Genomic DNA, 15073 nt, shown 5'->3' with positions numbered 1-15073 from the left:
GGAGGGCATGGCAACCCACTCCAGTATTCCTGCCTGGAGAATCCCATGGACAGAGGAGCCCAGTGGGCTACAGTCCATAGGGTTGCACAGAGTCGGACATGACTGACTCGACTTAGCGTGCACACATACACACACCCTTCTTTTAATCAGTTTTTTTTTAATTGAGTCGTACAAGATCTTTGTATATTTTGGATAAAGAAAGAAAGTGAAAGTGAAGTGGCTCAGTTGTGTCTGACTCTTTGCAACCCCATGGACTGTAGCTCACCGGGCTCCTCCATCCATGGACTTTTCTAGGCAAGAGTACCGGAGTGGATTGCCAGTTCCTTCTCCAGGGTATCTTCCCGACCCTGGGATCGAACCTGGGTCTCCCACATTGCAGGCAAACACTTTACTGTCTGAGCCACCAGGGAATCCCATATATTTTGGATGTTAACCCCTAATTAGATATATCAGTTGCAAATATAATCTCCCATTCAGTAGGCTGCCTTTTTGTTTTGTTGATAATTTCCTTTTCTATGAAAAGATTTCCAGTTTGATGTAGTCCCATTTCTTTGTCTCTGTATGTTTATTCTTTAATTCTTCCAGGTCTTTGTTAATTGATTCTTGCATTTTCTCCATTTGGTTTTCAAGGTTTTTGATCATCTTTACTATCATTATTCTGACCATTTCTTTGTTTTTGATTTTTTTTTCCCTTTCCTGAGGAGACATATCAAAAAAAAATTACTGAGGCCATTGTCAAAGAATGTACTACCTATGTTCTCTTCTAGGATTTTTATGGTTGTAGGTTTTACACTTAAGTCTTCAATCCATTTTGAGCTTATTTTTGTATAGGGTGTGAGAGAGTAGTCCAGTTTGATTTTTTTTTTCAAACTTTAAACAGTTTGATTTTTTTTTTTTACATGTAGTTGTTCAGTTTTCCCAACATCATTTATTGAAGAGGTTGTCTTTTCCTTGTTGCATATTCTTACTGCCTTTGTCATAGATTAATTGCCCACATAAGTCTGAGTTTATTTCTGGGCTCTCTAGTCTGTTCTGTTGATTGACGCATCCATTTTTGTGTGGTATCATAGTGTTTTGATTGCTGCAGCTTTAAAAAAATATTATTTGTTGGTTTCACTGTGCTGGGTCTTAGTTGTGACATCTAGGGTCTTCGATATTCATTGTGGCATGCAAATTCTTAGTTGTGGCATGTTGGATCTACTTTCCTGACCAGGGATCAAACCCAGGCCCCCTGCATTGGGAGCCTGGAGTCTTAACCACTGGCCCACCAGGTAAGTCTGTACTGCAGCTTTGTAGGGTAGTTTAAAATCAGGTGCCATTTGTTGAAACCCAGCTCTACCAACAGCAGTGCTCAGACTATAACCTCATCAGCCCTCATGGCTCACCTGTGAAAGGAACCCATGATGCTCAACTAGACCATAGGATAAGGTCAGGTGCTCCTCCTTCTTCTCCCCCAAGGCCACTTTGGGAGGCTGGACTGCTTCAGTTCCTGGTTGCGGGAGTCCTCCCCTCCATGGCAGAACCACCCTGTGGGCAGGATCCTCTATCATGGCTTTGCTGTGTGACCTCAGAAAGCTCACAGACCCTCTCTGGGCCTCAGTTTCATTACCTGCAGAGAGACTCAGGGCCCCCACCAAGTCTGTAGATCTGAGAAAGATAGGATCTGCCCTTAGAGAAGATCACGTGAGAATCTCTCTGCTTCTTAGAGTCACATCACATGTCAGAGACCCCCCTAGCCCCACCCATTCCTCAAGCCACAGCCCAAGAGGGTTCTCTCTGCTCCCAGTCTGTCCAGCTGGCCATATCCTCCTATTCCCAGGGCAAACTTTGGCCTGGAAACAGAATCTGGAGCCCAGAGGAAACACAAAAGCCCAGGGTTGCCTGGGAAGGGCATGCGTCCTAGGAGGAAGCAGAGGGAGCATGTCTGTGATGCAGACCCTCCTGGGGGGAAGTCTCTAGACCCAGCACGCCCTCAACCCAGTGGCATCTGCCCACCGTCTCATGGCTGCCCCACCTCCCAATGAGGCCCCCATGCTCTTCTCTGCTGGACAACAAGGAACTGTTACCATGATGATTAGCAGTTTATTAATCATGAGTCTGCCCCAGCCCCCACAGCTGGGGAAACTCCCTGAGTGGGTTTCGAGTCCCCTTTGTTTTTGCCACCGACTCAGAACTCTTCTCTGGAACAAGCCAAGTTCCCCTGCCCCTTCCAAGGAACAGGTTACAAGAGAAGGCGCAAAGGATTCTGGACCAGCTCCGGGCAGGAGCAGCTTGCCTTGCTGGGGACGGGGAGTAGAGCAACCAAGGTGCCCGGGAGTCCCTGCCAGGTGCCTGCTGCTGTGCTGGGGTCATGGATGGGCAGAGTTCAGAGGCCAGCCCAGACCCCGGGGGAGTTCGCAGGAGATGAGAATGAAGAGACAAGGCCCGGCCCCACAGGGGAACATGCAGGTGAGATGAAGGGCCAAGGGCCCTGGAGTGGGGAGATGTTGCTTTTGGCCACCTTGGATGCCACAAGGAGGCTGCAGCCAGTGAGCTGGGCTGGGTGGGTGGAAGGATTCATACCAAGGGGAGGAGGGATGGGCATTTCACACCAGGGAAGCACTGAGCACAGATAAACGGGGGGGGGGGGGGGGCGTGGGGAACAGCATGGGATGCTCCTGGAGCAAATGGTCTGGGTATGACGCTGAGACAGTCAGCTCCATGGGGATGGGAGCATGTCTGCTTTGCTTACCACCATGCGTGTCCCCAGTGCCAAGCATGGCACCTGCCACCCAGCGGGCTCCACAGTGAGGCTCGACTGAGTGAGCACAGGCTGGAAAGGGAAGTTGATGACATGGAGCAGAAACGGGGGGAGAAGTCCTGGAGGGCTGAGTGCATCTTTCAGCCTTCCTTGGGAGGCAGAGGAGACCAGGGACATTTTTGAGGTGGTTTCCTCACCGGGGATTAACCCATTTATTCCTCTTTGGCTCTCCTAGCTGTGAGACAAACTCCAAGGGACCTTCCAGATGAGTGTCCTGGAGTCTGGGCCTGTGATCAGGGTCTCAAAAGACCTTTGAGGTGCTATGAGGACTCTGGGGCTCCAAGGTCTGTCAGGGCGGTGTGGGGGAAACCAGGAATGCTCCCTGGAGGAAGTGACAGGGAGGGGCTGCTGGAGAGGGGGTGCAAGGGAGGGGGTGTAGGGGAGGGGTGCTGAAGCTGGAGGAAGGGAATGGGTACAGGAGGGAAGCAGGCCAGGTGCAGGCCTGTTGGGAGAAGAGCATCAAGTGGGAATTGGATCTGAAGGGGAAGAAGCAACGGTGTGGACTGTCTTAACACCTTTGACTCAAGCTGGCCAGACACTTGCCTGTTCACCTACCGACCCTCCTGACCTAACACTGTTGCCATGGGGAGTGCCTTGAGGATTAAACCAGCTGGAAGGCTCAACATCCCCCTAGCTTTAGCCTGAAGGGGTCAGACCCCCCTGATTCTGGGTCCTCCACTTGAAAGGTAGCAGGGGAGGGTCCTGCCCGACCTCTGGCTCTACCACAGGCTGGGCGGGGACTGTAGATGCAGCTGCCACAGAGCAAGGACCAGGCTGCTGGGACGTGGAAACTCTTCATCACCTTCAAATTGCATGTGACAACTGTCATTTGGCTGGCAAAGCTGTCACGTGGGTTACTTGTGTCAGTTGAGGCTTCAGGAGGTGCGACGACTTGTCTCCTGCAGGAGATGTATGTAGCATTGTACACACTCGGCTCCATCCTCTGGCAGCGGAAGCGAGGTTCATCCTGCCCCGCCCCTGGGGGCTGAGGTGCTCAGGTCCCCAAATTTATCTCCATCTTCCCACTCCCCTGTCCTGAAAATCTGACCTGCTCAGATAAATCAATTGTTCCTGATAGGTTATGGGCCTGCTTGATTCCTCGGGTGAGAAACGCAAGGGCTGTCCCTGCCCCAGGGTCTCCCTCCCCTCACCTTACTGAGTCAGCCACCCAGACATGACTTGAATCCATCTCCTTTTCGCCATCCACATGGCCAGCGCTCCATTTCTGTGCCGGACCATGGTCCCACATCCATCTCCAAGCTCCCATCCTTGGCCTCCAAGTCCATCCTCACTAAAGCCCAGTCATCTTCCACAAACACAAATCTCAGCAAGGCTCTCTCCTCTCCAAATCCTTCAATGCCCCCTCATTACCTTCAGGATGGAGTCTAGCTTCCCACCGACTTTTCAACTTTTGCCCCCAGCCCTGCCACCCACCACATCACTTTGTTCCAGCCATATCAATGTTCTTTTAGTTCCTTGAAAAAGGCCAGGCTCTCACTGACACTACTCAAGCCCTTGGACAAGCCTGCCCTACCCCTGCTTCCTGTGTAGAACACTCTCTTGCTCCCCACACCCCTCTTCCATTCATTCCTACACTCCTTCAGATCACAGCTTAAACCTTCACTTCCTTCCTTCAGTCCCGACTTTCCTCTGTGTCCTCAAAGGTCACTGACTTCCCCATTATGCTGTCTTTTCATTGCATTGTTATCTGGCTTATTGCTGTGAACTCCTTGAAAACAGAAACTCTTGTGTCTTTCAACGTGTACCTCCAGGACTTAGCACCCAGCTGATACGCCATAAAATATGTTTATTGTATGGATGAAGGGTTGGGTGGTTGGATGGACGGGTGAACAGATGAGTGACTGGACGATGGACGGATGGACGTGTGGCTGGGTAAGTAGCTTCATGGTTGGATGGATGGATGGGCACTTACACAGTTCTGAAGTACAGCTTGGACTCAGCTTCTGTTCTATCCCAGGGGCTTCTTCACCCCAGAACAAGTGATTTTTGATCCAGTGTATGTGTGCCCTCAGCTCATGAGATACACCTGAATCCTCTGTTACAAATGAGGTGGAGGAAACCAACCAAGGCACTCTTACCTTTTTTTCCACCTAGTTCACAGCTTGCCTGTGGGTTGTGGCCATTTTCTTGCTTCCTGCCAAACCTAAACTGCTTCAACTGTGGCTTTGATCTCATTTGCTTTTCGTCCTAGAAGGGTCTTCCTCCCTCCACATGCTCCCACCCCCTGGCTTCTCACACTATCCCACCCCAAGGCCCCCTTCCCCTCTGCCGACGACGTGATCCCTTTTGCCTGCTTCCATAAAACCGCTCTTTGACCCCAACTCCCCTAGCCTCCAGCATGCTTTCCTCCTATTTCCCCTTTTATTTTTCCCCTTTTATGAATATGACCAAACTTCCCCGATGTGTGGTCTCCACCTCCCACTACCAATTTCCTCTCTGCCCACATGTGATTGAATTCTTAGAACATGGCTTCTGGTGCTGACACTCCAGGGATGTAACTCTCTCTGGGCAGCTCAACCCCCGCACCCTGAACTTCTCATCCTTTCCCAGAGGACAGTGTGGGGCAGTGGTTACCACCAGATGCTCTGGGAGCAGTGTCTACAGCCCTGGGCCCCAGTCCGTCATCTACCTGTTCCTGGTTGTGTGACCCCGTGAACAAGACTAGGAACCTCACTGTCCTCGTCTGCAAAATGGGCATGTGGGTAAGATTCTGCCTCATGGTGTTGCTGGGAAAATGGACTGAGATGATGAAGGTAAAGCTCTCAGTCTCCAGCTGGATGGATGAGTCCCCTTGTCATCACTGAGCAGCCGCTTCCCTTCTTGACTCTCCCCCTGTGGGATTCAGGGCATGCTTTTCTTTTGCCTGAGCTCTTTGTGGGCTCCTCTCCTCCGTAATGGGCTTCCCAGGTAACGCTATTGGTAAATAACACACCTGCCAATGCAGGAGAGAGAAGAGACCTGGGTTCCATCCCTGGGGTGGGAAGATCCCCTGGAGGAGGGCATGGCAACCCACTCCAGTGTTCTTGCCTGGAGACTCCCACGGACAGAGGAGCCTGGCGGGCTAGAGTCCATGGGGTCGCAAAGAGTCAGACACGGCTGAAGCAATTTAGAATGCAGGCACTCACACTCCTCAGTAATGTGTCTGAGCTCTCACCCCGGGCGGGGCAGGGTTCTTAGCAGTTACATTGATTAGTTTCCTTTGTCCTCACAACAGCCCTAGAAGGTAAGAACTATTTTTATCTACATTTTATGGATGAGGAAACTGGGGACCAACCGCAGCGGTTGAGAAACTGGTCCAAGGGCATAGAGCTAGCTCGTGGTACAAGTATGCTTGGGACTCTGTCCTAGGATGTGTTTTTACCTGAAGCAACCCTTTCTCCTTCCAAGACATCTCCACTCAGACCTTTGATCTCAGCACGGATGCTTCTTAAGTCTCTGTCCGTGGCATGCCAGGTCAGACATGCAGCCCAGGAGGCCGCTGTCTCCGCTGGCGTTCTCTTGCCTGCACTGTCGATGCCCTAGCTCTCTGCCTTGCCGTTTAGCTGGTTCTGCGTCAGTCTGCCACTCACACTGGACTGGGGGCTCCAGAGAGGCAGAAGACTGTCCCCTCATGGTCATCGCAGCCTCAGGAGCCAGAAAGGCAGAACCGAGTTCCCTCTCAACCGACTTCCCTTTTTTTCTGTGTAAGTTAGCCTCATTCCCTACCTCCCCATATGTCTCACTGGTCTGAAACTTTGCCCTTGACTCATTCCTCGCCTCCAGCCCCCACATTGCATCAGGCACAGACTCCACTCGGCAATGTCTTCAGGCAGCTTTCAGCTTTCTCACTTCCTCCTCATTCCCACTGGCTCAACTCACATCCTTCACACCCAGACAGTGTACCAACACTCCCAGTATATTTTCTCCTCTCTGGTCCTGCAGACACCACCCACCTGCCTGCCTGCGTCTGGTGGGTCTTTCTCAAGTGCTGCTCTGCCCACCCTCAAGAACCACCACTGGCTCCCTGCTTCCTTCCACCTCCACTGGAAACTTTTCAGGCCGGTCTCTAAGCCCTGCCATCAGTCTGCTCCCTCTCTTCCCGGTCAGTCTCATCTCGAGCTTCCCCAGGGTTCAATTTCTACTCTGTGCCTGGGTTTGCAGCTCCTGTCCTCTCTTTTTCTGGATTTACCCACCTCCTATCCCCAAACCAAATTCTATCCATTTCTTATCTATATGTGTATTAGTCACTAGTCATGTCCAACTCTTGGTGACCCCATAGACTGTAGCCCACCAGGCTCCTCTGTTCACGGAATTCTCCAGAAAAGAATACTGGAGTGGGTTTCCATTTCCTCCCCCAGGGGATCTTCCTGACTTATGGATCAAACCCAGTCTCCTGCATTGCAGGCAGATTCTTTACCATTTCTTACATATGGCATGCCATAAAAGATTAAGCAAGAGGGTTACTGTGGAGCTAAGGGGCTGGCAGTCAGATGACCCAGGTTTAAATTCAGCTCTGCCATCAGCAAGCTGGGGGACTTTCAAGAAGTCACTCCTCTCTGAGCCTAGGTTTCACATCTTTAAAATGAAAATAATAATAGTAACTGCATTAGAAGGTTTGGGTTTCCTTCAGCTGCCTTAGCACTATATTTGGCAAATAGTATGTGTTCCTGACTTTAAATATCATCTATATGCCACTGACTCCCAAATTCCTCCCGCCAACTCCAGACTTGTATATCAGCTGCCTACTCAACATGTCAAACAGCCGTCTCAAACCACCAAGTCTGAAGCTGCATTCCCATCCCCTTCACCCCCATACCTGCTCCTCCTGTTCCCTGCCAACCCCTCCATCCTGTTACTCAGGCCAGAAACCTGGGTGCCATCCTCTGCACCTCTTTCTCTCACCCTCTACTTCCCATCTGTCTGGTGATCGCCCAGCTCTGCCTTCAGAATCCAACCAGAGCCCAGGATCTCTCTCCTGGATTCCTATAACTGCCTTCTCCATCATCTCCCCATCTCTCTCCTCACCTCCTACAATCTTCTGTCAGCACGGTTGTCAAAGGGAATGAGAGTGTCCTCTGATCAGAGCATCTCCGTGGCTTTCCATCTGACTCAGAGGAAAAACCAAGGACCCCACAGCAGCCAGAAGGTCCTGTGTGCTCTGCCTGCCTCCTGACCCTGCTAACTCTGGCATTTTCTTTCCCTGGATACTTGTGTGACTCATTCCTTCACCTCCTTCAAATCTTATTTAAATGTCACTTTTCAGTGAGGTCTACCCTCTAAAATTGCAACTGACCCCACCTTTTCCTCTGCTCAAATTTTTCTTTTGCTTTTTGCTGTATATTTAATACTTACTGCCCTCCAACGCACCATATACCATTGGCTTACTTATTCTGCCTGCTGCTGTTTGCCTGTCTCCCACTCATATCTCCCTACTCCCATCCCCACTGGAATTTAAGTTCCCAGGGACAAAGGCCTTTCAATGAAGCATATCTCCTGGCACATGGAGGGCCTGCCATCCATTCTGGTAGAATCCAATGAGAGGATGACTAACGGCTGGTATTGTTCCGGGAGCAGAATACAGAAGCGCTTCTCACTGTGCCTCGCTCTTCCCTGTGATGAGCGAGGGGAATCGCGCTCAGGCCCGGGCTTTATCACTTCCTCTGGGCCCCCACTCCAGCCCTGTAAATCGGTTCCTTTTATTCACTGCTAGAATCCAACACTCTCGCTCAAGGGAGCACTCATCCCAGTTTCCAAGTATTTTCACAGGCAGGTGTTTGGTCTCCTGAAGGCACTGGGATCATTCTAGCCTGGGATGCCAGTCCAAGGCACTTAGCCCTCAGGAGCAATGACAGACCTTTCATTTGGATGTCAGAAGTGTGTGGCAGCCTGCTCTGACCCTGGCAGCCTGCCTGGCAGGGTCCTTCTTATCCAATCTGACGCTTGTGCTCCCAAGGTTTGTTCAGCACCAGGGTCAGCTCTCAGAGCCCAGCATCCTGGAAAGAGAACATGGCACCCTGTCTAAGCAGCCTGGTGAACCTGGCTTCTTTGAAAGGCTAGGGGTTTCCCCACATTCCTGACCGGTCTCAGCCACTTCAGACAAGCCAGCAGGGACAAGACCAGCGGCACTGGGCTGTATGACACGCGGCATAGACCTACGTGGCTTATGGCTCTCCCAGTGGGGGCAGAGGGTTCATAGCAGCTGTGGCCACATCCGAGCTGGACCCAGAGCTTGGAAGTATGGGCCCCAGAGGAGGGGGCCCTGTTCCTTTTCTAGAGAGAAGCCAGCACTCCGCAGCACTCCAGGCCTGGCCAGATGGGTTGTGGCTTGTCCTGCCACACACGGGGCTTTCCCCTCAACCCCACTTGTCTCAGCATGCCTCCTTCTTCCTGCCTTGTCTCCGTTCCTTCAACACTCCAGTCTCAATTTTTTTAAACTAAAACTATCCACACTAACTCCAAAAATAATTTGGCATTTTTATTGGGATCACACTGAAAGTATAGATGTCCTTAGGGAGCTGGGCGTCTGTCTCACCCACTCCGCATCCACTCCCTGAAGCCTCTCTCAGCCTGTCCAAACTCTCCTCCTCCAGCCAGCCCTTCCTCATCCCTGCCCTCCCCATGGGCTGCAGGCTGGGGAGTGGGGTGACTGGCTCTCTTCACTGTCTGAGGTTGGGCTCATTAAGGATGTGCTTCCCGGGTAGATGGGGAAGAGCATGGGAATGAGGGCAGGAAAGGGGCGGAAGCCCAGAGAAGGTGTGACTCCTCCAGGGAGCATCTTGGCCCCAGAGAGGCTCTAAATTGAAAGTAGCCAGTGAGTGGGGCTCGGGGTGGGACACCACAGTTAACCATTTCCATGTGCCCATCACCAGGTAAGAGTCGATCTTTCTGCTCAGGGAAGCCCCATGCATCTCTCCTGATCCGTTCCTCTGTGGACTAGAGGACCCTGGATGGGGCACCCGCTGGTCCCATGCATTTCTTCCTGTTTTACTAATATGTGTGTGTCCCTAAGTCATATATATCACTGTTTATGCCTGCTTTGATGCTTCATGTTAACACTGCCATATGGTATCTGTGCTTTCACATTTTGCAGCGTTGAGCTTGAGAGTCATGTATGTGGACAGGTGCCAATGTATTTCTTTGCTTTTACCATTGTATGCATTCTGTACAATGACTATGCTACAACTGACAAAAAGCAGAGTAGGGTCTCTGAAGTTGGACTGTCTTCCAGGTTGGTCAAGGTAACTTCCCTTAATCAGTCTAGGCCACTACCATCTCAAAAATGGGACTTCTATGGACCTCCTCTTAGAGCTGGGACAGGGATTAAATGAGAAAATTCATTCAAAGACTCACCGTGGGTGTGTGACGAGGATGGTGAACCTCCCAGTGAGGAGGCCAGTGTCTTAGTCATTGGTGTCTTCAGCAATAAATAAACTCCTCCTCTTTCCCATGCTCCCCACCCTACCCGGGAGCCCCACTGCTTCTAATCCTGACACCCTGGAAAGATGACCTGGGGCTGCCGACTGGGCATCTCAGTGCTCATGCGGATGGAACTCCAGCTCTGTCGGGCCGATGGTAGTCATGATGATTTATAAAGCCAGGAAACAGGCTGCAGGGGTACAGTGAGAGGCAGGGCTGGGGGAGAAGGGGAGGCCCAGGCAAATACCCAGGCAGGCAGAAGCCTCCACAATGAGCCGCCTGAGATCCCAGGGCTGCTGGATTCCACTGCTCACTCCCCTGCGGATCTGCATGACAATCAGAGCCTTGACCCAGTCCAGGCTTCCTGGGGGTCCTTGTTGGGCCTGAGAAGCAATTTATTGATGAGGGTGTGGTGGAGGAGGTTCCGAGGGCTTTGGGGGTGATCACATCTTCACAGAAGGCCACTTTCCGTCTCTGACATCACTTGGAGACAATTAAATATTTTCGCCAGGAAAGGCCTTGAAATGTACCTCCCGCCCCCACCCATGGATGGGTGGGCCTCCATAAATCAGAAGGGGCGTGGCATAGGTATCCCGTCAGAGAGTGCCAGTGGACACGATGGCTGTGGGCTCTGCCCCTCTTTCTCTCCTTCCAGGACCTGTGGTGGGCGGTAGTCACTGGAGCACAGACCAACACGCACAAAAGCCTGCTCTCACAGATCTTACAGAAATTAGCCAGGTCACGTGAGGGTTATAATGAGGATGGGGGAATTAGCATCAAGGGAAACGAACTGGAGCCGGCAGGACGGTTGAAATGCTCCAGGAAAACAAAAACACCGAAACGAACTTGCCAGTCCCTAGAACTGGGCCAGATTTCTGTGCCAAGAGGCCAGGGTTACCCTGGTTGGACTTCTTGGTTTTGGAGCTATGCTAGAGACTGCTTAGTCTAGATCATCTGGCAAACAGCTGGTGCTCAATCATTTTAATATTCTTCTCCACGTTTACTTCCTTGTCTGCTGCAAGGGGTCACCAGCATATCTGAGTCGTTAGAACTCCTCAGCATCAGTGTATTTCAGAGGAGCTACAAAACACTTCTTTCCACCTCCATTCAGTAAGAATTCCAGATTAAATCCATTAATAGCTGGCAGGCTAAGGGTGGCCTTCATCTTGTCGGCAAACAGCAAGGATAAAGGGGTAAGTTTGACCTTGGAAAGCCTGTTTACCCCAGTTAAGGGAATGGTTCAAGTTTTCAACAGTATCATGCAGGTAACTGACAAGTCATTCCTGCTAAGTCCAAGTGATATATTTCTTCTTCCTAACTGCCGCATCAATCGGGATAGGCTAGGTTACGCTGCAATGACAAATAGCCTCAAATTCTCAGTGGTTTAAAACCGCAAAGCTTTGTTTCTTCCACATGAAGCTGCTGGGGCTCTTTCTGTGGCTGGAGGTTCTGAGTCACCCTCACTCTGGGAACCAGGGTAATGGACCAGTCAGTCATCCTCTGGAATATTGCCAAGTTCTGGGCTCCAGGAACTAAAAGTTCTCAAGGGTTTCTCACCAATAATTAAATGTTTGAATCTGGTTTGACAAACTTTGCTCCCACTGCCGGCTCAGAACTGATTGTTTGGCACCTCACCAACCCCAAGGGAGCGAGAAGAGCGGCTCTCTTGAGTGCTTAGGGGCAGCAAGCCAGAAGTGCTAGGAGAAATTGATGCTGAAACTAACTTTCCTTTCCGTCCAAGTCTCAGATTCAGACATCTTGCTAGTCTGGTTCTAATTAGTTAGGATGCCAGTGTTTTGACCTTGCCAAGTTCAAAAGCAATTTAGAAGGAAAAAAGTTCCATCAACTTGAACAGCATCCATTAGCTTAGGGAAAAAATTACGCAAGTCATAAATTATTTTTATCTGCTTGCTGACACTGTATCATGTCTTTATCTTCCTTTACTGAAAACCAAGAAGACTGATATATATATATAGCTCCTATAATTCCATAGTCTTATTTGGGAAACCAATAACAAAACTGAGTAGAAAAAGGACATTTCAAACTCTTTGATCGTGAATTCTACTTTTCCAAAGTAGAACCAAAAGCCTGGAAAGATTAAGCAACTTTCCTAAAGTCACACAGCCAAAGATCACCATGTTACATTCCACTTCTGTATTGCTAAATAGCAAGATGCTCATTAGAAATAATTCTATTCTGTCCCCTGGGGACAAAAGATCCCTTGAAGGAAAGAGAGAGGCATCTCTTCCCACAGGTGCCCTGCTCTGGAGTCCTCCTCGGTTCAGAGGTACCAGCACTTCCAGCCAATTTGGTGAGGTTGGTGAGATCCTGCGTGGGTCTGGCAGCTGAAGTTTGTGGTCATCTGGGGAAAGGCAGCCTGGCACTAGACCTCTTCTTTAATCCCAGTACACAGGAGCACCAGGGCATGTGTACACACACACACTTCATGGCTCCCAGGCGCTCACTATTCAGCCTCACACTGGAAATTCCCAAGCATTCATTTGTGTTTTTCTGCCTGGCCTCACCCTTTTGGGGAATGTACAGAGGACACAGGAGAGGCAAAGGGGAATAACAGCAAAGGGCAGAGGGTGAGAGGGCTGCCGGTAGCTGTCGCCCAAAGGACCCTGCAAGCCTAGGTGGGGTGGAGGTAGGCTGGCCTGGTTCGGAGGGCTCTAAAACTCTGGTTAGGTGCCAAATCCCCTAATTTGGAAGGCAGGGCAAGGCGGGGAGGGAAAGAGAGGAGAGGAAGGAGGGAGGAAAGAGGCAACGGCTTGAAAGTGCAGACTCTCAGCAGGACTGAAGTGGGGCTCGGGAGTCTCTACTTTTGACAATCTGTGGCTCACAATTTTAGAAACGGTGGTTAAGATTCAAGTCCTGGAGAGAGACTTCAGGTTCCAGTTCTGCTGCTTGCAGTCTGTTTGACCTGAAGCAGGTCCCGTGAACTTTGAAAACCTTACTCTCCTCATCTGCAAGTGGAAGCCCTGGTACATACAGAATTTAGTGTATTGCCTGGCATGTGGTAAACATTAAATAAACAATGGCTATTTTAATAACAATAATAATATTACTCTTATTATAATATGATATTCTAATAATATTATAACATAATGATATTCATTGGACGGACTGATGCTGAAGCTCTAGTACTTTGGCCACCTGATGTGAAAAGCCAACTCATTGGTAAAGACCCTGATGCTGGGAAAGATTGAGGGCAGGAGGAGAAGGGGATGACAGAGGATGAGATGGTTAGATAGCATCATAGACTCAGTGGACGTGAATTTGAGCAAACTCCAGGAGATAGAGGAGGACAGGAGGAGTACATGAGTACTGGCATGCTGCAGTACCTGGGGTCGCAAAGAACTGGACACGACTTATCAACTGAACAGCAACAGTGATAATAATAGAAATAATAATATTATATTACTAGTAATAGTATATTATATCTCAGAACCCTGATCACTCTATCAAAGCTTTCAGAGGCCTCAGGTGGCTCAGATGGTAAAGAATCCGCCTGCAAAGTGGGAGACCTGGGTTCGATCCCTGGGTTGTGAAGATCCCTGGAGAAGCGAACGGCTACCAGCTCCAGTATTCTGGCCTCGAGAATCCCATGGATTATACAGCCCATGGGGTCGCAACTAGTTGGACATGACCAAGTGACTTTCACTTCACTTTCAGGTCTCCGTCAAACTCTGCACTAATTACGGGGAATCACTTTAGCTAAAGTTGAGCTCCACAGCCAAAAAAGAAAAATCAGTCCCCGAATCCCTAGGGAGCTGATCTGGACTGGAGAAGAAAAATTTCTTTTGCTCTCCATTTTCTTCTGGAACATGAAGAGCTTAACCTTATCTGAGAATGTGATGAAAAATCAGGAACAAATATTTTCATTTCAAAGACACTGCTGGTGTTGCATGTTGCTGAAAGGGTGGTGTTCACATGTTGAGGGGATATGACTTTGCCTCCAGCTCCTTCCTGGATGTGGGAGCGCGCAAAAGCCCGACTGGACTTGGAGTGGAACAGGAAAGCTATTGTGTGCTGCTAAGGGCAGTACTAGAATTTGCAGGGACTTCCCTGGTAGTCCAATAGTTAGGACTCTGGGCTCCCACAGCAGGGGGCGTGGGTCCTATCCTGGGTCTGGGAAGTAAGATCCCACAAGCTGAGTGGCGAGGCAGCAATCTCAGATTCTTGCAGAAACTTCAAAGCCAAATGTCTGTGGGGCTCGGCAGGTGGTGAAATGAGGGAAGCTGCACGTAAGAAAAATTAAAGGCCCATCATATGCTGTCTTTCCTGGTCCCACTTTTGATGAAGACTTGGGCTCAGAGAAAAATATCCTCTCTATGAGAAAAACAAGAGAAGGGTGATGATAATGGCAGTTGACATGGCCATTGGAATCCGGAGCACCATGAAGTGGAAGGGTTGGTAGAGAACCCAGGATTGTCACCCTGGCCTGCTCCTTTTCAAGGGGCAGCCAAGGCTCAGGCCCTACCCACTGTCATCTTGGGGGCGACAACACACAGTGGGGCTGAGACCTTCCAAATCACTTGAGAGAACCTAGAAAAGTGGGCTGGTGTGTGTAATTTCCTGTTTCTTAAGTGTTGCCTCTAATTAAAAAAAAAAAAATTCCATGTAGACATCAAACCTAAAATGCCTCTAATGTAAAACATTCTGATATTTAATAAACTACTAGTAGAGAACAAAAGATCTGTCAATTAAACTGTGAAAAGTTGTTGACTGTAAGACATATCTCGATTCCAAAGGTATTACAATGTGAAAAAAGAAACGTGTATCTAAGAATCCATGGAATCATTTGTTCATTCACACAGTCGTGTCCAAATCTTTGAGACCCCATGGACTGCAGTA

The sequence above is a fragment of the Capra hircus genome, chromosome 18, assembly GCF_001704415.2.
Source record: "Capra hircus breed San Clemente chromosome 18, ASM170441v1, whole genome shotgun sequence".
NCBI lineage: Eukaryota > Metazoa > Chordata > Mammalia > Artiodactyla > Bovidae > Capra > Capra hircus.
The sequence above is the reverse complement of the archived record's forward strand: the minus strand, read 5'-3'. Positions refer to the sequence as shown.